This window comes from Perca fluviatilis, chromosome 7 (assembly GCF_010015445.1).
Source record: "Perca fluviatilis chromosome 7, GENO_Pfluv_1.0, whole genome shotgun sequence".
NCBI classification, from domain to species: Eukaryota; Metazoa; Chordata; class Actinopteri; order Perciformes; family Percidae; genus Perca; species Perca fluviatilis.
The window spans coordinates 34,442,714-34,467,301 of NC_053118.1; the positions used below are offsets into that span (position 1 = coordinate 34,442,714).

Below are 24,588 nucleotides of genomic sequence, written 5' to 3' on the forward strand. Positions count from 1 at the left end.
GTAAAAATGGATTTTGAAAAAGCTACACTGATCCATATTCAGCCCTGTCTCCTAAAAAAAAAACAAAAAAAAAACATTACATTCCCAAACTAAATTGCATTCCCAATGTTTTGACGGAAGCGCATTTTTACCCAGATTACATTTCTTATCATAAATGCATTTCTTATCAAAGTCAGCATTCATAGTCCCATGTAGGGATGAGGTCGGGGTGGATGGTTGGGTCAAACAAACACGGGAATTTCACTTTTGTCGGGCAGGTGCGTAGGATATGATCAAAAGTAAAAAAAAAACACAATTTCTTGTTGACTCTTTTTGAACTTGCATACGCAAGTTCTGTTACTTATCAAACATAGGCTACTCGTTTTAACACAACCAAAATGTGTTCCTGAACCCAATCACATAGTTTTGTTCCAAATCATAACAATAGCCACGTGTCTGAAAACTGTGACCGTCTCATAACATGCGCCTATCACTGGTAGGAGGACGTGTTGACACAAATGTAATCCGGGAGATTCCCTCGAAACGTAATTGAGAATGCAATTTAGTTGTATAAGAAAATAATTTTTAGGAGACAGGGTTGCAATATTTGTAATATTAACAATGGGTTAATGACTATGTGTAATGTGAAAGAGGTTGCTCGTAGTGACAAACCCAAAGACAAATATCCCCTGACAGATTAGTCCGGTGGTCCGAAACACAACTCTAAATTCTATTGCTGCTCTGTTTCTGGATGTGTAAATAGGAATCTGTTGGCTAACTCATTCCTAATAACAACTTTATTCCCAAATCCCAAAAATGTAGAGGGCCTACAAAAGGACCATGAGACATCAGGGTGAGAGAGAGAGGGCGGCAGAGAGGGGCAGAAATCGGAGAGCACATGAAAGAGTGTATTAGTGAGGGGGGAGGGAGAGATTGATTGGGCTGGAGAGATGGGGGAATGGATAAAGAGTGGTGGAGGTGAGACACTTTCTTTTTTATTATAATGATCTACACGTTTGCATTCATCATTGTATGCATTTACACCTGCTTACTGCATTTCAAGCTATTCTTCAATCTGTTTTAGTCTGAGCTTGATATCTTCTTCTTACTGTATTGCTTTTTTGTATTTTGGTTTAAATATTTACATTACAAAAGGGAAATTACAGTTTTATACAACCTGGGGCTGGTTTTTGTAGTTTTGGTCATCATTCCTCTCAGTAATAATTGTCCTCATTAAATTATTTGCTGAGATCTAGGAATGTTGCGAACATACGTAACATTTAATTTGCTTTTCCAACAATATCCACTCTTATAGGAACCAAAGCATGGTAAAACTGTACAGTTATAATTAAGCAATAAAGGCATTGCTGACTTGAGGCATGAGAGTGATATTTTTAGTAGACTATACTTTGTCGGAAACTCTCCTGCACACATCTTAGTTTTGAGTTGACTTAATAGTTCATTTTCTCTTCATTGAGTTTGTTGACCTTTTGACTTGGTGTACATTTCTCATACACCAGTAACCAGACGGCTTGAGATGACACAGCTTTTGTTTTATATATCAGTTACCCCCACCAAGAAGGTTATGTTTTTATTTGGCTTGTTTGTTTGTTACTCTGTCAGCAAAATGATGTACTGTCCTGATTTTGAATCCTGGTGGAAGGGTGTAGCATGGGCCAACAGTCCTAGATTTTTGGCTGTTGTTGGCAGTATATTAGTTTGTATTTCTAGTGCTCTCATGTAGTTAGCTTCTGTACATCACACAGTTTGTCTTTAGATAAGTTTGCATTAAGTCATTCAAAGTTTTTTGACTTACCAGGGCTGAAGGTGCCACTGCTGGCAAACATTTAGTCAGACATGAGCAAAAGATGGCCGCCTAAGCAGAGCTCATGAATACAGGAAGTGGCCAATCAGAATGTACCAAATGCCCCCCACATCATGGGGGTGATTTTGATTTTGATTGATTGATTAGTTGCAAAGGTATTATACTGATAGAAAAAAAATTCTAGTTTTGTTTTATTTGTAGTTTGGGTGGTAGTGTTTGTCTTTCTGTTACTCTTTTGTCTCAAAAATGGTCTGATCATCCATTATTTGTGTTCAGTACTTTTGGTAAATAAAACTTTGAAAAATGCACCTATGACTCCTCGTGCTTTTCAGCCCAATCTCTTAACTTGACCCGCAATTTCTGGACTTTATATGACCACCCTCCACCCAAGGTACAATACAGCAATAAAACAGAGCTCTTGGTTGTGGCCCCCAAGGCGCTGCTCCAGAAGGTTGGAGATCTCATCCTGGATGTTGATGGGTGCGCCATCTGCCCATCCTCTGAGGTCCGCAACCTTGGTGTAATCCTGGACTCCACCCTCTCTTTCCATACTCACATCAAATCCATCACCAAATCCATCTTTTTTTTAATCTCAAAAACATCTCTAGACTCCGGCTATCACTCTCTGACTCTGTGGCAAAAACCCTCATACAAGCTTCCATTACCTCCTGTTTGGACTACTACAATGGAGTCCTGTCTGGGATCCCCAGCAGAACCCTAGACAGTATGTCTAAAACTCTGCCGCCAGGGTCCTCAACCACACCAAGACGTGGCAACACATCACCCCCAACCCTCATCCACCTTCACTGGCTCCCAGTTAAGTCCCTCATCAAATTTAAAATCCTCCTTCTCACCTACAAATCCCTCCATGCTCTGGCCCCACAGTACCTCTCCGACCTCCTCCATCCATACACCCCAGCCCGAAACCTGCAGTCCTCAGACACTGGCCTGCTCTCCATTCCCCACACTAGACTCTGTACCTTCAGAGACAGAGCCTTTAGTGTTGCAGCCTTTAGTGTTGCAGTGTTGCAGTCCCAGCACTAACTATAAGTAGTGATGGTCAAATGAAGCTTCACGAACCACTGTCTTTATTTTCTCAGCTCACTAGATGGCGCTCTCTGAAAGAAAAAAGGTTAAAGGAATGGCAATTCAGTGTGTTTTCCAGCCTTTGTTGAACAGAGAGTGCCATCTAGTGAGCTCAGAAAGTAAAGACATTGGTTCGCAAAGCTTCATTTGACCATCACTAAATATAAGCATTGCCAAAGATTCTCTACTAACCGGTCTCTGGCATTGCATCTCTAACAAAGAAGAAGAAAATCACATTTAAGTTATTGATAATTAACAGTTTAGTGCCCCTTCAGGCCAGTCACTGTATTTTCTTAAATGTTAGTGTCAGTCAGACACACCATACCTCTATAATCCAATATCTAACTCAATTACATTTTCCAGTGTCTGTTTTTTCAGACACACACAAAACAGCTTTGAAAGTTTTCATAGTTTCATATTTATAAGCCAGTGGATATCAGGCAGAATATGACTGCGGTGTTTAAACACACAAAGCCTTCTTTTTGCAGATCCATCGTTTTCTGTCAGCACAGCTCACTGAGCTCCATCCTACGTCCTGGACAGAAACTGCACACTGACCGTCAAAGGGAGGTCCTATCCAGAAGCTGAGGGAAGACCGAGACGTTTAGATCAAGGCTGATAAAAGTTTATGATTCAAAGTGTTAGGAATGTGTCTCTTACTCTACAGCCAGATCACTTCCATCAATCCACTTCCATCTCCCATTTTCAACTCTCAGGCCAATCCAGTATCCACTCTCTTCTTGGTTACCCCAGCTGTAACCATTGATCATATCCTGACAAGAGAGCAACAGCTATCAGATATTTAAACATGATCTACATTTCACTTTCACAATTTCGTCTTAAGTTCCCACAGATTTCTCATTACCTTTTCCTCTTGACTGTGTACAATAACAAAATCTACGTTATACCTTCATCATTGCACAGGACCAGTATGAAGAGGAGGAAGGATAACACCAAGCAAGAACTGTTTCTATGTACATATGGGCATCTGACAAACTTGACAAAATGTGAACCTGTCCTTTAAATAAGGACTACCAACAACAAGCTAAGACAGTGGTACTCACAGTGGATACGAAGGCCCATGATGACTAACAGTATCAGCCAACACACTGCTATCGGTGGAAAAGACTGAGTGAAGAAGAGAGACCTCTGGTCTGAGAGAAAAATAAGGATTCAGTCAAATTTATGTTGATTTAAAGGTAAATTGTGAAGAAATGTAATAATTGTTTTGCATTGCCAATGTGTGAACGGATTGTAACTTGTTTGCTAACGCAGACGAATTACCAACTAGTTAACATAGGAAAATACTATTTTGAGTGAACAATGTCAGCTAATTCATCCAGACTTCTGGGACTGAACTGGCTGGTAAATTGGCTAGCTTGCCATTTGCAAAATCATACTTCAGCGTACATTACGAAGCAACCAACGGCAAAAACTAGCAGCATAGTTAAGTAACAATTAGCTGCCTAACCTTACCTTTCTTGGTCGCTAACATTATCATTAACAAAATACTATCAAAGAGTATGTGAAGGCTCTCAGTGATAGTTATCCAGGGAAGGGTTCAACTCAAAGGCATCTGGACGTGGTTAAAGTGCTCCGAAGATGTTTTGTCTTCCATCCAAAATACTTCTTCAGTTGTGACTGAAGCGTAGGGGAAACAAGCTATTTATCCTCTGTGGGGTCGTTGTCAAGATGAATGATACAACTTTGTTCGTTGTAACTCCTGCTTGTTGTAATGACAGCCTGTTGTTATGGTCATTAGAGACACCCGAGGCCAAGTCTGAACGACCATCATTGGCATTTTCACAAGGCCAAATGTGAGCGTAGGACAGGATTGTAAGTGGGGGGATAAGTGGCTGTTGAATTAATTTGAACATTGACCCAGCGCTCAGAGGCAATACCGAGAGGTGCACAATGCCAAGGGTTGCGCTCGGTCTAGTTTTGCAGCACCATTCTTCCTATAGAAAAACAATGGAATGTCCAGCACAGTAAACTGCTGAGTCTTGATCTGAAGCAATGGCCCTTTCATCGTTTCACCAATATACATGTCTGTGCATTCCTCACTGCATTGGACAGTGTATGCTTGATTGCTCCTCTTGTGTTTGGGTGTGCGGTCTTTAGGGTGGACCTTTATCTGTCTTAGGAGTCCAGTCTATTGGAGTGGATTAGTTAGTTGGCTAGTTGGCCAAATTACTTCAACAGCTAACAATATTGTTACTAACTTATATAATGACAAACTGTATTAATTTTAGCCAACAATAAATGATGTAAAGTTCAGTCTTGTGTACGTCACATTACTGTTTTGGCAGATGATGCCCAGGATGCTCACGTCGATTGAGTGCGAGCAACCGGATTTTGACTGCAGTTCACAGCCAACTGTGACATTAGTACCAAGGACTTTCTGAAAATTCCATATATTTCCTTTAATACAGTCAAAAGTGCTTTGAAAACATTAAGCTTTTAAACATTCACATTTCCAAAATTCATCACAGACAAAATGTTGTGACAGATAAATAAAGATCTGTAAATACATCTCATGCTTAATAATAATAAATGTGTGAAATGTACCTGGAGGGGCTACCACTTTTTCCACAGTACATACTGGTGCATTACCATAGCTAGCTTCTTCTTCGATTTCCTCTGAAAGATCAACATCAAACAAATGTTTATATGCAGTTTTACGGCAAATATGTTGAGAAAAGATGGATTATATGATCAATGTTAACATTGTAAAATCAGTTTCATTCAAAGAATCAAGAGCAATAATCATCAATCCTAAAATTCTCCTTTTTAAAATACACTATTTGTATAAGTTGATAAATCGTCAGCTTTTTCCATGATTTACTCTGAGAAAAAAACACATGAAATCATTCCCAATGTGTTGAGCAGAGTGGAAAACTCATAATGCAAATGACGGAACTGGAGATGTATTTGGACATTTTAAAACCCGTTGGTGCTGTTGTAAAGCATCAAAAACATCTCACATTTGAAAACACACAAAGAATGGAGACAACACTGTGGTACATATAAATATCTAGTAGATAAGATGTAAACATATAAACATTAGAATATTTTAAAGTACAAATTTCCTCCTGTGGATTTCTGTTCATCCTGAACAAATGTTTAAAGTCCTGCTGCAGTCCTGTATGAGAGCTGTTAGGAGGCCGTCTGCTCCACTGTGATGGTCTGATTTGAGGTTGCGCCCTATTTTATTCAGTTTATGGTTGTGATTGTCATTTTTTCTTTCAATCTGCTTGTCTCACACACATTCTGTTGAATGATGTTGCAACTTCCTGAATTATGTTGTTCGTTCTACATTGGTGAAAATATTTTCAATCAGCATTATGTAAGAAAAAGACAATAACAACAATGTGTTGCAGTGTTTTTATTCAATGTAATAAAACATGAATTTGTTTCTATATAGATAAATAGAAAACATTTTACATGTTAATATTCCTAACATGCTGAAGCAAAAAGCTCTGAGGACATTCTGTTGAGAACAAGTGATGCAGTGCCTCCATTTTGACCCAATGAGTAGCAACAATATATGTTCCATGATACATAGGAAACAGGAAACTGAGCAGTCTGTCTGTCCCTGTCATCAATCTGCTGATATACAAATTATAAGCATCACATCTCTAACAAAGCAGAACAACAGCCCATTCAACAGGTATCAATGATAACAGTGCACCTTCAGTCTAGTCACTGTATGTTTCACAGACTTACATTAGCATACTTATATAATCAAATATCTAAATGCATTCTAATCTAAGTGTCTGTTTTTTTTAATGAGACACACAAACAGCTTTATAAAATAATTCACTGTAAATATTTATTCTTTTTTTTATAAATTTTTTTTACAAAAAATGTTTAGTTCTGAAGACAAAACATTTAAATTGTGAAGTAGAAGACTTTACAGTTTGATATTTATAAGCCAGTTGATATTATCATGCAGAGTCTGACTACCGTGTTTAAACAGATAAAGGCTTCATTATGCAGATCCATCTTTGTTTCCCAGTACAGCTCACTGATCTCCATCTATTGTTCTGGACAGATATTGCACACTGACCATCAGCAGGAGGAGATAGTTGTGGTGTCCTGTAGCTGAGGGAAGAACATGATGTTTAGATCAAGGCTGATAGATTTCATGATTCAAAGTGTTTAGGAATGTGTCTCTTACCTTACAGTCAGATCACTTCCATCAATCCACTTCCATCTCCCACCTTCAGCTCTCAGGCCAAACCAGTATCCATCAGTTCCTGAACTACCCCAGCTGTATGTATTGAGTGTAGTCTGACAACAGAGAAACAGTTATCAGATATTTAAACACTATAACTAAATAATCTGTTATTAATTTATTAAATAAACTGTTATCTAAAGACTCTTAGTGTTCAAACCTGGAGAAAATACATTTCAATTTAATAATTGTGTTCATGGGCGTACATTTCATCTAACAGATGGGGAGGACACTAAAATAAAAATTTCTTCAGAGCAATTTTTGAAGGGGACACAGATAATACATACAACATTGTACTTGTAGCAGATATGTGTAGTAAGTAGGCTGGCAAAGCTGTTTGATATTTAGATGACTGACTTTGTTTGGCTCATTTTCTATAACCAGTGTGTAGCATGAAAGCACGGTGGGTGGAATTAGCAAGCTAGCCAACATTAACAATCCTAAGGAAGTAAATATGTTTCATTGGATTTGGAAATTTAAAAAGCCATTGAATTTCTAGCACTGAATATATTTATGCATTGAAATTATGTATCTCAAATTTGTGTATAAAATGTTTGTCTTCAAATGTTCAACAACTCATCTTCACCTTTAATTTTCTAAGTTTCACAAATTCAGAATATGTAATTCAGATGCAAAATACAATAAAATTCAACTAATATATTTTCAACTTGCTAAAATTCAATAGGGATTATGCCAAATTCAGCTGTAAAATGTAATGTATAAAATTCAGTGTTAATATCCGAAAACCCAAAGAAAAGCAATCGATTCTTGACTATAGATCAGGAGTGTGCCATAGTGGATTGCCATGAAAACTTTTTACAATTTTCGTCTGCTATTACTCTGTTATATAGAGACAGAATATGGGCAGTTTTACGAAAATTGATGGTGACTTGCACATTTGTTCGGACACGGCAGCCAGCTGAAGCTCACAGACCCCGCTGTCAGCTGGCTGGAGCTCTTTCAAGAGACTCTGGGACAAGAGGAGTTTATTTCCTCCATCGATTATTTAAATAACACAACACAAATATCCATTATAAGATTAACGTGAACCTGTGAATATCTGCCTTTTCGGAGTTAAAAAGCTTCACAAGCAATTGCGGGCGTAATGACCTCACTGGTCGGCTGATAAACACACACACACACACACACACACACATTTATAAGTATGTTAAAGAGAGACGTATCTCTCTCCTTTCAGAAGCTGCTCTTAATCTAGAATCGATTGCTTTTCCTTCAGTTCCCGGAAGTGAATTTGAACTGAATTTGACCTACTGAGTTTGAGTAAGTTGAAAATATATTAGTTGAAATGTATACATTGTAATTAGCATCTGAATTTTGAGAAAAGAATCCCACGAGTCCCTGGGACTTCTGCCTAGCATTAACGTAAAGGCAGAAAACCAAGCAGTGGACCAAACCACTGTGAGGAAAGGGAGGGGGGACTCAACATGTTTCTAAACTTAAAACCCATTTGTTGATCTGTTTGCTTTTGTATTGTTTTACTACTTAGACAATTATTTGAAGTATTTATGTATGTACAGTGTGGTTTTAATGAAATCTTTAGGGATTACCCTCAGATGGGGTGTGTCCTGACACCCTCGATTCCTCCCCAAGTTCCGCCTGTATGTGTCATAAACAATTTCCACAGTTTTCTCATTACCTGATCATCTGGACTATATACAACAACCAGATCTGAACTCTTTCCTCTGCAGTCTTGTCGAGCTTCTTCCCAGGTTTTCTGATTATAAGGAAGAGGGTTATAATACGCATAGCAGTTGGTCGCCTGGGACCCGGTGAGTAACCAGCCATTCGGACAAGCGTTACACTGTCTCCCTGAAACAATAGAAACCAACCAATATACAACATTACTGCATTGTGATATTAATATTATTATTGGATCTAATTAATAGGATCTGAACATACCGTTACTTGTTTTTGGGCAGTAGGCATCAATGCTCCACTGAGCTCGGCTGACGTTGAGCTCATTCCAGTTTGTCTCCATGTTTTTTATTTGTTTTGTTAAGTTCTTCCTCTGTGTCTCCAGCTGCAGGTTTCGTGTTGTCAGGTCCTGGACGTCTGCAGTCAGGTTTGTGATCTTGCTTTCTAAGACAGTATAGTTTTATGTCATGTTGCCCAACTGGACTGTCAGATCGTCGTAGTCCCTCCTCAACTTCTTATTGTCTGAACTCATTTTGTCCTTGAGGTTTGTCAGGTGCTGAATGGCAGCCAGTAGAGTCTCGTTGTCTTCGGATAAATTCAGATGCTGCATCAGAGTCTCCAGCTGCTGGATTTCTGCCGTCAGCTTGGCATCGTTTTCAGAAATGACAGAAGTAACTACAGCGACAGAGAGAGGATGGTGTTGAAAAATGTGAACCTGTCCTTTAAATAAGGACTACCATCAACAAGCTAAGACAGTGGTACTCACAGTAGATACGAAGGCCCATGATGACTAACAGTATCAGCCAACACACTGCTATCAGTGAAAAAGACTGAGAGAAGAAGAGAGACCTCTGGTCTGAGAGAAAAAGAAGAACTCAGTTGAGTTAATGATGTTGATTTAACAGTCAAAGGTGATTTGAAAATATTTGAAGTCCTACAGAAAAAAAGGAGCTGAGCTTTTAAACATTCAAATTTGAAATCACTATCACATTTTTTAACAATATTAATAAATAAATCTCATGTTTAACAATTTTGAATGTGTAAAAATGTACCTGGAGGGGCTGCCACTTTATCCACAGTGCATGCTGGTACATTAACATAGCTAGCTTCTTCCTTGATTTCCTCTGAAAGATCAACATCAAACAAATGTTTATATGCAATTTTACAGTCAAAATTTTGAGCACACTGAAATATAGTTTGAACCTGCAGATATAGAGACTTTACACTTTTAAAACTGTTCATTTTGTTCTGTTGGCCTGCAGTCCTCGATACCAACCTAAAGCAGAACTAAAAACCACACATGGGGCTGATATGTTTTAGTTCCTCTTCAAAGTTGTGACAGAGTTGTTGTTTGGTTAGCAGCTAATGCTGATTCATTGTGAAGGATTTAACCCTCACTGTTTGTCTGCAACATCTCCTCACACTGCTGCAGTTCACCTTTCAACTCCAGCTTTTCAACTGGGACTTCTTATCACAATCAAATATCTTTCTGCTGAGACTGAAGACCCATGAGACAAAATCTAATCATCTGTTTAAAAATACAAAATTTGCTTTTCCGTAATACTTTAAGTCAGGGGTTTCCAAAGTCTGAGACTGTGATGCCTATAGGATCCTGATAATGTTATTTGATCCCATAGACACTCAACAATTGAGCCAAAACAGCCTCATATTGCTGTTTGACATAACTTCAGACTACACCAGGTACATCAAATAAGTCTCTCGTAAGGCATTGATTAGTTTCTGACTCTAGGAAAGTGGGGAAAACAGCAACACCACACACATTTAGGCTATTCTTTATGATCTTCTTTTGTTAAAAGTCATATGTTAACACTTCCATTCACTGACCCTCCCCTGAAACTATTTGGAGTCCACGTGGGGAGGCCCACCTCACACTTTAAAAAACCTCTGCTCGTTAATACATCTTTTTTTCTGATGAGAACACCTTCATTTAAAATAAAAATATTGTGTAAAGCCTAATTAAAATATCACTGAAGCACGTCAAGCTTGAGCTACCACCTACACGAGCTAAGCATAGTACAGTTAACGTGACTCAGGTTGATGCGAGTGGGCTCAGGCAAAGAACTATTTGGGAGAGTGCTACTCGCCGACCTGTTGTTGAAACCAAAGTGCAAACGCTGTCTCATCAACCGGTGATCCCTGGACGTCAGTGAGTAATCAAAATTATTTAGAAGTTACTGCACACTATATTGACTCTGGTAAGTAGGGTTGGGTACTGAAACGTGCCGACCTAAACGGTAATAACGAGACTGAATAAAAACGAACATTTCGGTGCCTGACTGTACACTACACCTGACAGCATGTAACGTTAGCCTACCTAGCAGCTGGATTAAACATGGTTAAAATGCTGACAGCTAACGTTAAACAGTGTAAAGTGTGACTGTATTTCACTGGAGAGGATTCCAACACCGGGACCTAACAGTCTGCTCTGCAGCGCAGCAGCTGCCGTTGTCAGAATTAAACAACACAGACGGTGCGTTATTGTTTTAGTTATTACATTATTATTAAATCTTTAATTTTGACCATGGCCTTAACAATAAATAAGTTCCTGACTGTTGTTTAGTACCCTTCTTTTTTTCTTTTTTCTTCTTTTGTGTACAGTAAATAAATAATAAACAAATACAAATCTTAAAGTCAAGTTCATAAAGTAACTTTCTTTGCATTCATTTGATTCCCAATCAAGATACACTGGTAAGAATTGTTTTCCATTGTTAATATGTACTTAAAAACAGTTCTGAAATGCAAAATAATACAATTTTAATCATGTGATAAAACATGCGATTAATCGCAATTAACTATAGAAATTCAGCGATTAATCGCGATTAAAATTTTTGTATCGTTTGACAGCCCTAATATAAATATACAGTAGTACCTGGAGGGGCTGCTACTTTCTCCACAATGCATGCTGGTGCATTAACATAGTCAGCTACTTCCTTAATTTCCTCTGAAAGATCAACATCAAACACAAATGTTCATATGTTTATATGCAGTGTTACTGCCAATATGTAGAACACACTGGAGTAAAGTTTCAACCTGCAGATAAAGAGACATTACATTCTCTAAGAAACAGTCAGCCTATTTTGATCTCATTTTGTTCTGTTCACCTGTAGTCCTCGATATCAAACTAAAGCAGAACTAAAAACCACACAGGTAGAGATATGGTTTTAGTTCTGAAATTAAATCCTAACATTCCCAGTGTGTTGAGCAGAGTGGAAAAATCATAATTAATTTGGGCATTTTAATAAACCTTGGTGCTCGAATTCTGCAATCAAAAGCATCTAACATTACAAAACCCAAAGAATGTAGACAACATCCTGTTACATAAATACAGTAGATAATGTATTACAGGTACACACATATACATGAGAATATGTAGAAGTACCAGCTGTATCCTGTGGTCTTCTGTTCATCCTGAACAAATGTGTAAAGTCCTGCTGCAGTCCTGTATGAGAGCTGTTAGGAGGCCGTCTGGTCTGCTGTGATGCTCTTTACTGGACTTCTGCTTCCAGGTTGAGACTGCCGTTTTCCCAAATTAACAGGTTAAATAACCTTGTTGTCGTGAAGGGGAAGTGAATTGCATGCACAGTGTCTGTTTTGGTACGACCACAGGGGGAACAAAGTCAGTCAGTCAGTTGACCTTTCATCAATCCACCATAACTTTTATCATAATCAAAAAGAGTCAATCATATCTTTCTGCTGAGACTAAAGACCCATCTGACAAACATTCATTTCTACTTTTTGGTCAAACCGTGATCAATAACGTGATGGTGGTGTGTGTTGTTTTGTGACCAAACATGGTGAGAAGAAATATCTACATTAAGACGAGCAGCATCGATGGACACAGTGATGTATTGATGAGCTCTTAAACATTCAAACTTTCAACACAGCTAATTATCACATATTCTTAAGCAATAATGATGAATGAACAAATCAATAATAGTTCACATAGAAGTTCATTGTTCATCATACTGAGAACAAACATCCATCTCTCCTCCCCTGTACCTGCTTATGTCTGTTAACAGGAGCATATCCCAGCATGCACTGCGTGAAAGGCAGAAACAGATTGACCTGCCCGTGTTTGGACTGAGGGAGGAAACCCATGTGATCATGAGGGAACATGTAAACTCTAATGCAGCGAACACACTGAGAAAAAAACGTGAGAGATTTGTCATTCAGTGTTGGCTGTTGGCTTATCTGTGGCAACAATATAAAGTGTCACATAGAAACAGGGCTTCCTGGATAGATCAGTTGGTAGAGAGGGCGCCTATATAGAGGTTTACTCCTAGATGCAGCGGGCCGGGTTTGACTCCCACCTGCAGCCCTTTGCTGCATGTCATTCCCCCCCCTCCACTTTCATGTCTTCAGCTGTCCTATAAAAATAAAGGCTTAAAATGCCCAAAAAATAATCTACAAACAGGAAATAAAAGCATTGCATCTCTACGAGAGAAAAATAAAAGCACATTTAAAGTTTAAGTAAAAGTTTAGTGCTCCTTCAGGTCAGTCACTGTATTTTCCTAAATGCTGGTGTCAGTAGTCAGACACACCATACCTCTATAATCACTGGTGGAAGAAGTATTCAGATCCTTTACTTAAGTAAAAGTACTAATAGCACACTGTGAAAATACTCTGTTACAAGTAAAAGTCCTGCATTAAAATGTTACTTAAGTTAAAGTATGTAAGTATCATCAGGAAAATGTATTTACAGTATTAAAAGTAAAAGTACTCAATGCAGAAAAATGAAACTGGAAAGGATCCAAACAGTTGTGTGTTTAATGGTCTCATCATCTCAGCTGGACTTGTAGTCCGTTATATTGTTGGCTAGTTTCATTTAAAATAAAACATGATATTTTATAAACTACATGTGTTTTGTGTGAAAAAAAATCTTAATGTGTAAAGTAACTAAAGCAGATTAATGTAGTAGAGTAAAAAGCACACATTTCTCTCTGAAATGTGGAGTAGAAGTAGAAAGTGATATGAAAAGAAAAGACTCAAGTAAAGTACAAATACCTCAACAGTACTGGAGTAAATGTACTTCTTTACATTCCACTATATTATTACTATATAACATATACAATATGCCAGTTGATATTATCATGCTTTTGAGTTTTGACTTGATGAAACTCTACTGATATTTTCAATAAGCAATATGTACAAAAAAGACAATACCAATACCAACAATATGCGGCAGCATTTTTATTTTAAGTAATGGACTAAATCATTAGTTACCTCTTCATTTTAATATTCTTTACATCAGGAAACAAATGCTTTAAGAAAAGATTAAAAAAGATTAAAAACATTCTGTTGAGAACAAGTGATGCAGCGCCCCCTGCTGCAACAATTTAAAATGACAAGAGGAAACAGAAAACGGAGGAAGTTGTTCCCTTTCATCAATCCGGTATGAAGCATTTAATCACTGCATCTCTAACCAAGATGCAGAGAGAAACACACAGAGCACAAACACACGTTTGATATATATATGCCACTGGCTATATGCCAGTTGATATTATCATGCAGAGTCTGACTGCAGTGTTTAAACAGATAAAGCCTTCATTTTGCAGATCCATCGTTTTTTCTCAGCACAGCTCATTGTTCTCCATTCTTCCTCATGGACAGACATTACACACTGACCGTCAGTAGGAGGATTTTGTTGTGTCCAGTGACTGAGGGAAGAACATGATGTTTAGATCAAGGCTGATAGAGTTTATGATTCAAATGGTTTAGGAATGTGTCTCTTACTTTACAGTTGGATCACTTCCATCAATCCACTTCCATCTCCCACCTTCAGCTCTCAGGCCGATCCAGTATCCATCAGTTCCTGAACTATTCGGGCTGTATTTACTGATTACACCCTGACAAGACAGAAAAAGTTATCAGAGCTTTAGACACTATATTTAAATACACACACTGTGATCGACAGACTCACATTGTTCAAACCATCACAAGTTTATTATCACAATTCAACAAAACAGTGACTACCAACAACAAGCTAAGACAGTCAGCCAACACACTGCTATCAGTGGAAAAGACTGAGAGAAGAAGAGAGACCTCTTTAATTTAACAGTCAAAGGTGATTTGAATACAAATCCTACAGAAAAAAAGGGAAGGCGGGGCTTGACATCCACCTTCCAGCGGGCTGCAGCGAGATGCTCCTCTCTCAGCAAGCAGGGCGCCTGCAGCTGCATGGGGCGCTGATTTGCCAATTCCCCACACAGTGAAATGATAGATAACAGAAAATATGGTGATGGGACAACTGACTCTTTTACACGCGTCGGTTCAACCGGACGGTAGTTGGTTGGCCTACCGAGTTAATAGATTTGGTCACTGGCTCGCGTGCCCTCGGCGGCGGCAGGGGTGTGGGGGGTGATCGCGCGTTTACTTCCCCCGCCAGGAACCAAGACACCGCGGAAGACTCGAGCGGTTGCGGTTACATTTGGTCTCGACATACTATTTACACACTCATACGACACTAGACGCACTGGCCACGGTTACATTCGGTAGCCTGGTGCGCGGTCTCCTGGTGACAGTCTAACTACCGTGTAACAAACATTTAACTTAACATAACTACTAAGATAACATGACCTGTATTTGTATGTTATATTCATCGATAATGTAGCCTATGAATTTGTATGTACACAATCATCTAAGATGCCCAAGAACTAAAGGTTTCTGGGATCGGTTGATAACTCAAACTTGCCGAGAACCTAGACACCCGTTTGAATATAGACTCATGCAGTACTCTCGGTTACGGTCCTTACGGTCTTGTTCAGTAGCCTGGTGCACGGTCTCCTCGTGACAGCCTACCTACCACGTAGCAACATTCACTTCTCTAACATTTAACTTAACATAACTACCAAGATAACATGACGTGTATTTGTATGTGATGTTCTTCCCCATCGATAATGTGTGAATTGTCATGAACACAATCATCCAAGGTGCACCAGAAACAAGGAGAACCAAGACACCGCTTGGTTACATTAGACTCGAGCGGGCCGGCCGGTTGCACGGTTACATTCGGTCTCATTCAGTAGCCTGGTGCGCGGTCCAGGTAGCTCAGTTCCTGATTGATTCTACCACCACTACTCCAGTGGAGGCGCTAATGAGCTACATTACTACACACACAGTAGCAGAAGAATACCAGCTACACACAACAACACAAATGAGGTAAAAAAAAAAAGCTTTATTTAACTGTCTATGAAAAAAACAGGAGTGAGTCGGTTCATTGATGTATGGCACTCCATTCTCCCGGTACAGTGACATGAGTCGGCAGGGGCGTAGCACAAGACCCTGGGCCCTATGCATAGGCAGTCCTTATGGGCCCCCATGTTCCTTAACACCCCCCCCCCCAAAAAAAAAGAAATCATAATAATCTGGCCTCTGTACACATGAATCTGTAGGCCTAGATGTTTATAGGGTAATAACAATTAACTGTAATGCTTAGAGTAGCCTGATAACAAACATTTCAAACCTCCTTTCTCAACATTCTCTAGCCTACTTTACTGTGGTTACTACTACATTTTGTTTGTTTTCTCTGTACCTTTACTTGCCAACCTGCATACTATGGTGTCTCTCTGATCATCTGGGAATTTTTCTGGCCATTTTCTGGCAAAAACTGGTCTGCACTGCTTTGCCTACTTTCCAGTTCCTCATCTCTCATTTCCACACTGTGTTCAGAGCAACACTCATGCTCCCTGCTGTCTTCACTCCCATCATCCTCAATCAGATGTTCTCCATCATCTTTCTCTATGAAGGATACATCTGATATTAACCTCTTATCCTAATTGTAACCTAATATAATAAAACACACTAAGATGCTAGTGTTACTTAAAACCTTTCAGTCAAAATGGCTAAACATGGTTTGCTTTTATTTTGATATTTGCTCACCTTGTCTCAAATCCAAAGAGGAGGCTGAGGGGTCTGTTGCTACTCCACTCCCTGGTGAGACAGTTTCTGAAACTGAGGGCCATGTGTTTCACAATGTTTCTACTAAATCTGACATAACTATAATGTTGGCATGATATGTATCTACCGATGAGCTACCAAGCTACCTATGACACTGATTAGCCTATTATTGCTAATTATAGACATTATAGCCTATTAATTTAAAATGAAACATGTTTTAAATTAGGCTATTACAATGAATGGTGTGTTGTATGCAAACAGCATTGTTAGTGTAGTTTATTTATTTAGCCTTTATCTCAGATTACATGTGTAACCAAATTATCATTTTAAAGTGTATGTTCTGCTCTTTCAATGGGTTGTCCGTTTTTAGCACTAACGGTCGTGGAGATATTCAAGCAGTTCAGCACCATGGATTTCATTTTTTAGCTTTTGCTCACCTTTCTTTGAAAAGAAGTCAGTTACCAATTGTTTTCCCTCATTTTGTTTTCTCTCCTTTTCCTGTCTTTCCTTTCTTTTTTGGTAGCATGACTTGAATTTCTTTGAGAAAGACATTTCTACAGCATAAGTTTGCGCTCCACCAGATGCTCAACTGAACTAACATAAACAAAATGCTTGCAGATGGACTAAACCATTTGGCGCATTAGCAAGGGGTGGGTGAGACCTTAGATAGTCTTTTTTTGTATACAAAATGTAGTCAGTCAATCAACCAAGTTATTCAGCCAATACACTAACTTTTATTTAAATTTTAAATTTAAATAAGAAATGAAAATATCCATGTAAAATAAAATATATTCCAGACTTTTCAAGGGCCCTCTCTCCCCTTAGGCCCTGGTAATCAGTATTGGTTTTACCCCCAGTCTGACGCCCCTGCGAGTCGGGTTAATTAACCGGCTCTTCGGGCAATTCATCAACATTAACAGAAAACCGCTTCCCGGCGCAGAAGATTTATTTTTTTTTTTTTTTAAGTTCTCGTGCCGCCCCTAATGAGTCATGAAAAAATGCCGACCAGGGCGGCTGCCCGGTTCGCCCGTGCCAAAAACCGCCACTGCTCACAGTGAAGACTTACAGAAAATACGTCTGAGCCCGAGCTTGTTGTATACAACAGAGAACTGCTTCTCTGATTAGCGACTTAATAATTTTATAACCATAATGACTAGAAACATTGTGTTTCCTGAAACTAAAAGCTAACACTTACTGTACGTAAATACACAATGAATGGAGACAACATCCTGGTACATATAAAGACACATTAGATAATGTTTTACATGTACAGACATAAACATTAGAATATTTTAAAGCACTAATCTCCCCTGTGGTTTTCTGTTGATCCTGAACAAATGTTTAAAGTCCTGCTGCAGTCCTGTATGAGAGCTGTTAGGAGGCCGTCTGCTCCACTGTGATGGTCTGATTTGAGGTTGTGCCCTATTTTATTCAGTTTATGGTTGTGATTGTCATTTTTTCTTTCAATCTGCTTGTCTCACACATCCTGTTCAATAGGCTGCAATTTCCTGAATTATGTTGTTCGTTCTACATTGGTGAAAATACTTTCAATCAGCTTTATATAAGAAAAAGACAATAACAACAATGTGTCGCAGCGTTTTTATTCAATGTAATAAAACATGAATTTGATTCTAGATAGATAAATAGAAAACAATTTACATGTTAATATTTTTAACATTCTGAAGCAAAAAGCTCTGAGGACATTCTGTTGAGAACAAGTGATGCAGTGCCCCCATTTTGGCCAATGAGTAGCAACAATATATGTTCCATGATACATAGGAAACAGGAAACTGAGCAGTCTGTCTGTCCCTGTCATCAATCTGCTGATATACAAATTATAAGCATCACATCTCTAACAAAGCAGAACAAAAGCCCATTCAACAGGTATCAATGATAACAGTGCCCCTTCAGTCTAGTCACTGTATGTTTCACAGACTTACATTAGCATACCTATATAATCAAATATCTAAATTTATTCAAATCTAAGTGTCTGTTTTTATTCTGAGACACACAAACAGCTTTACAAAATTTTAAATTAAAAAAACATTTAAATTGTGAAGTAGAAGACTTTACAGTTTGATATTTATAAGCTAGTTGATATTATCATGCAGAGTCTGACTGCATTGTTTAAACATATAAAGCCTTCAATTTGCAGATCCATTGTTTTTTCTCAGCGCAGCTCACTGATCTCCATCCTAAGTTCTGGACAGACATTACACACTGACCGTCAGTAGCAGTAGGAGGAGGTTGTTGTGTCCAGTTGCTGAGGGAAGAACATGATGTTTAGATCTATACTGATAGATTTTATGATTCAAAGTGTTTAGGAATGTGTCTCTTACCTTACAGTCAGATCACTTCCATCAATCCACTTCCATCTCCCACCTTCAGCTCTCAGGCCAAACCAGTATCCATCAGTTCCTGACCTATACCAGCTGTAATAATTGAGTTCATCCTGAGAAGAGAGAAACAGTTATCAGATATTTAAACACTGTACTTAAATAAACACAATGTGAGTTAATTTAGAGACTCAGTGTGTTCAGACCAACAAAAATAAATTTCAGTGTAATAATTGTGTCATAAAAGTGTCCACCATTTTCTGATTACCTTTTCCCCTTGACTATGTACAACAACCAAATCTGAACCCTTTCCTCTGCAGTCTTCTCGAGCTTCTTCCCAGGTTTTCCGATCATCAAGAGCAGCGTTATTAATCGCATAGCAGTTAGACTCTGTGCATTTCAAGCCCTCCTGACAAGCTTTACATTGTTTCACTGAAAGAACAGAGACCAACCAATAAACAACATTACTGCAATATTGATTTTTTCAACCTAATTAATGGGATCTGAACATACCTTTATTCTAGTTTGTCTCCATGTTTTGTATTTCTTCTGTTAAGTTGTTCCTCTGTGTCTCCAGCTGCTGGTTTACTGCAGTCAGGTTCTGGATTTCTGCCGTCAGCTTGGTGTCGTTTTCAGAAATGACAGAAGTAACTACAGCGACAGAGAGAGGATGGTGCTGAAAAATGTGAACCTGTCCTAAATAAGGACTACCAACAACAAGCTAAGACAGTGGTACTTACAGTGGATACGAAGGACCATGATGACTAACAGTATCAGCCAACACACTGCTATCAGTGGAAAAGACTGAGAGAAGAAGAGAGACCTCTGGTCTGAGAGAAAAAGAAGAACTCAGTTGAGTTAATGATGTTGATTTAACAGTCAAAGGTGATTTGGATACATTTGAAGTCCTACAGAAAAAAGGACCTGAGCTTTTAAACACACATATTTCATCACTATCACATTTTTTGAACATAATGACTGATAAATAAATCTCATGTTTAATAATATTAAACATGTGAAATGTACCTGGAGGGGCTGCCACTTCATCCAAAGTACAGGCTGGAGCATTACCATAGTTATCGTCTTCTCTGATTTCCTCTGAAAAATAAACATCAAACACAAATGTAGACAACATTGTGGTACATAAATACATATAGTAGATAATGTCTTACATGCAGACACATAAACAGAATATGTTAAAGTACTAGTTTCCTCCTGTGGATTTCTGTTCATCCTGAACAAATGTTTAAAGTCCTGCTGCAGTCCTGTATGAGAGCTGTTAGGAGGCAGTCTGGTCTGCTGTGATGCTCTTTACTGGACTTCTGCTTCAGAAGGCTGTAAGGGAAATGACAAAGTTTACAGTTTTTTTATTTATGTTTCTCAGAAAAGTGTGTGGTTTTTAGTTCTGCTTTGAAGTTGTGACAGAGTTGTTGTTTGGTTAGCAGCTAATGTCTCAAGTCTTGATGAATAAGCATCCTGAATACGGTTGTTCCTTCTCTGTTGATTAAAGCGTGCTGACATTTCCAATAAAAAAACATGTGGCAGATATTTCATTCATTGTTGGCTGTTGGCTTATCTGTGGCGACAATATAAAATGTCACTAACAAACAGGAAATATAAGCATTGCATCTCTAAGAAAGAAAAATAAAAGCACATTTAAAGTTATTGATAATTAACAGTTTAGTGCCCCTTCAGGCCAGTCACTGTATTTTCCTAAATGCTGGTGTCAGTCAGTCAGACACACCATACCTCTAACATGTACAATTCAAATCCTTGTTTAGGTCTTGTCAACCAATAGAAGGCTAGTCCATCATTCCAGATGAAACAAAGATCCTATATAGTGAAGAGGAATCACCCGAGGGTAGAATAGTTATGATATGACTAAAGATAATCTACACTAAACTGTTCTAAACCGTTCTAAAGAGAAAAATGGCTTTACTGTTTCGAGAATTGGCATAAGTCTGGGCCTTTTTTGAAGAAATGTAAATAATTTGTCCACTATGTAAGTTATAATCTTCAATATAATGTTATTTTTTCACAGTTTGACTCCCAAGACATAGGAGAACTGTTTTGCTGCTAGAGTAGCATTGCTGTGTGTGATATCAACAAATATGGCATTACTATTTTGAGTATTGAGTATTGCTCAACTGGATTGTCCTCGTTGAAACAACGCATTTCTCTACTTCTTCGAATTGTGTGGGTTATATTGCATTATTTAATAAGACATCTATCAAATTAGACAAAAACTAGAAATATGTTCTTCATTAGACAGTAAACAAACATAGTTATACCCTAATTACACAACATGCACCTAAATTATTGCCGCGTTAGAAACCACATGAAATGTCGTAGGACTATTGGACCCAAAATATACCAAAGACACTATTATACCAAAATATGCTCTAATCAGAAACCAAATAGATCTTAATTCACTGTAAAAAAAAAAATCTAATACATTCCATATCAGAGCCTAAATAGTTAGACTTTATTCTACCGTAGTACAACATTGTACAACATTGCAATCACATGAACAAAGATACAGCATCTGATCCATAGCAACAGCATAAGTTCCAAGCTATCTATTATTAATATACTGTATTTAAAAAAATACTAAACTTACCTTGGGGTGGAGGATGTTTCTTACTTTTGAATACAACCGAAGCGTACTTAACTTCCTCTTCCGCCATGGTTACAGTCGCTCTGTTGGGTTCTGTCTGACTTGCAGACAGAGAAGTATTAAACCACAGGGCATCTGTAAGTCTGATAAGAACAACTTCTGTTTTTGGTTGAGAAAGGTAGTTGCAATCATGACTGGCTGAATATGATCTTCCAAACCATATATAGTGTTTTCTTTAGGACTTAACATGCTCTATTAACAAATCAAGCCTTCTATCTGTTATTTATATCTTATATCTGTACTGTAACTAAAACCATAAAAGCCGCACTGCTCAATGTAAGATCACTATCTAAGTCTTTTCTAATCAATGGTCTGATTACTAGTCATGAATTACACATATATTACATATTCACAAGCAATAATAATGAATGAACATCAATAAGTTCATTGTTCATCATACTGAGATTAAACATCCATAACTCATCCCCTATTCTCATATCAGTTTACAGGAGCGTATCCCAGAATGCACTGCGTAAAAGGCAGAGGGAACATGTAAACTCTAAAAGCAGCGAGCACACTGAGGCCAGATCTGCTTCTGTCTCATCTTTGATTAAACATGTTACATAAACTGACATGTACGATAAAAGAAGTTGATCTACAGGTTCTCTATAACAAACACCATGTTCGAACATAGGGATGCTCATAAGTGTACGTGGTACCAGAGCACCCTAGTCCAAATGTCAATGATCGATTTTATAATCATTTCATCTGATTTGAGGCCGTATGTTTTGGACACTCGGGTGAAGAGAGGGGTGGAGCTGTCAACTGATCACCATCTGGTGGTGAGTTGGGTCAGGGGGTGGGGGAAGACTCTGGACAGACCTGGTAAGCCCAAACGGGTAGTGCGGGTAAATTGGGAACCTCTGGAGGAGGCCCCTGTCCGACAGACTTTCAACTCACACCTCCGGCGGAGCTTTTCGTGCATCCCTGTGGAGGCTGGGGGCATTGAACCCGAGTGGACAATGTTCAAAGTTTCCATTGCTGAAGCTGCGGCGAGGAGCTGTGGTCTTAGGGTCTTAGGTGCCTCAAGGGCGGTAACCCACGAACACCGTGGTGGACACCGGTGGTCAGGGAAGCCGTCTGACTGAAGAAGGAGTCTTTCCGGGATATGTTATCCCAGAGGACTCTGGAGGCGGTTGCAGGGTAACCGGGCGGGCCGAAGGGCTGCAGCCTCTGCCGTGAAAGAGGCAAAGCAGCGGGTGTGGGAGAAGTTTGGAGAAGACATGGAGAAGGACTTTCGGTCGGCACCAAGGTGCTTCTGGAAAACTGTTCGCCACCTCAGGAGGGGGAAGCGGGGAACCATCCAAGCTGTGTACAGTAAGGATGGGATGCTGTTGACCTCTACTGAGGAGGTAATAGGGCGGTGGAAGGAGCACTTTCAGGAACTCCTGAATCCGACTAATACGCCTTCTATGTTAGAGGCAGAGCTGGAGGATGATGGGGGATCATTAAACAATTTCCCAGGTGGTAGTCAAACAACTCCACAGTGGCAAAGCCCCTGGGATTGATGAGATCCGTCCATAAATGCTCAAGGCTCTGGGTGTGGAGGGGCTGTCCTGGTTGACACGCCTCTTCAACATTGCGTGGAAGTCTGGGACAGTGCCAAAGGAGTGGCAGACCGGGGTGGTGGTTCCCCTTTTTAAAAAGGGGGACCAGAGGGTGTGTGCCAATTACAGGGGTATCACACTTCTCAGCCTCCCTGGTAAAGTCTACTCCAAGGTGCTGGAAAGGAGGGTTTGGCCGATAGTCGAACCTCAGATTGAAGAGGAACAATGCGGATTCCGTCCTGGTCGTGGAACAACGGACCAGCTCTTCACTCTCGCAAGGATCTTGGACGGAGCCTGGGAGTATGCCCAACCGGTCTACATGTGTTTTGTGGATCTGGAAAAGGCGTATGACCGGGTCCCCCGGGAGATACTGTGGGAGGTGCTGCGGGAGTATGGGGTGAGGGGGTCTCTTCTCAGGGCCATCCAATCTCTGTACGACCAAAGTGAGAGCTGTGTCCGGGTTCTCGGCAGTAAGTCGGACTCGTTTCAGGTGAGGGTTGGCCTCCGCCCGGCTGGCCGCGCTTTGTCACCAATCCTGTTTGTAACATTTATGGACAGGATATCAAGGCGTAGTCGGGGTGGGGAGGGGTTTGCGCGGTGGGCTGGGGATCTCATCGCTGCTCTTTGCAGATGATGTGGTCCTGATGGCATCATCGGCCTGCGCGACCTTCAGCACTCACTGGATCGGTTGCACGAGTGAAGCGGTTGGGATGAGGATCAGCACCTCTAAATCGGAGGCCATGGTTCTCAGCAGGAAACCGATGGTGTGCCTACTCCAGGTAGGGAATGAGTCCTTACCCCAAGTGAAGGAGTTCAAGTACCTTGGGGTTTTGTTCGCGAGTGAGGGGACAATGGAGCGGGAGATTGGTCGGAGAATCGGGCGAGCGGGTGCGGTATTACATTCAATCTATCGCACCGTTGTGACGAAAAGAGAGCTGAGCCAGAAGGCAAAGCTCTCGATCTACCGGTCAGTTTTCGTTCCTACCCTCACCTATGGTCATGAAGGCTGGGTCATGACCGAAAGAACGAGATCCAGGGTACAAGCGGTTGAAATGGGTTTCCTCAGGAGGGTGGCTGGCGTCTCCCTTAGAGATAGGGTGAGAAGCTCAGTCATCCGTTAGGAGCTCGGAGTAGAGCCGCTGCTCCTTCGCGTCGAAAGGAGCCAGTTGAGGTGGTTCGGGCATCTGGTAAGGATGCCCCCTGGGCGCCTCCCTAGGGAGGTGTTCCAGGCACGTCCAGCTGGGAGGAGGCCTCGGGGAAGACCCAGGACTAGGTTGAGGGATTATATCTCCAACCTGGCCTGGGAATGCCTCGGGATCCCCCAGTCG

General features: G+C 39.8%; 3 long non-coding RNA genes and 1 pseudogene across 4 annotated transcripts in view; all 4 read right to left on the reverse strand.

Moving 5' to 3' along the window:
• Nucleotides 1-3,348: 3,348 nt before the first annotated feature.
• Nucleotides 3,349-3,797, reverse strand: LOC120561764. Its single transcript, XR_005639647.1, has 3 exons — nt 3,756-3,797; nt 3,551-3,663; nt 3,349-3,474 (listed from the first exon to the last, which is right to left on the reverse strand). It is a non-coding gene; the product is annotated as an uncharacterized LOC120561764 (long non-coding RNA).
• A 3,015-nt stretch (nt 3,798-6,812) lies between these two features.
• Nucleotides 6,813-12,300, reverse strand: LOC120561743 (annotated as a pseudogene).
• Nucleotides 12,301-14,032: 1,732 nt separating this feature from the next.
• The window catches only part of LOC120561767, a 17,030-nt gene continuing 6,474 nt past the window's right edge, over nt 14,033-24,588 (reverse strand). Inside the window, exons 2-3 of the long non-coding RNA XR_005639651.1 lie at nt 14,538-14,650; nt 14,033-14,461 (exon numbers count right to left, since the gene is read on the reverse strand). This is a non-coding gene — a long non-coding RNA (uncharacterized LOC120561767). The remainder of the gene's footprint in view (nt 14,462-14,537; nt 14,651-24,588) is intronic.
• On the reverse strand, nt 19,349-21,750 carry LOC120561765. Of its 2 annotated transcripts, XR_005639649.1 has the most exons (6): nt 21,657-21,750; nt 20,242-20,371; nt 20,063-20,134; nt 19,777-19,866; nt 19,550-19,687; nt 19,349-19,468 (listed from the first exon to the last, which is right to left on the reverse strand). It is a non-coding gene; the product is annotated as an uncharacterized LOC120561765 (long non-coding RNA). The 2 variants fall into 2 exon arrangements; XR_005639648.1 differs by having other exon boundaries at nt 20,063-20,371.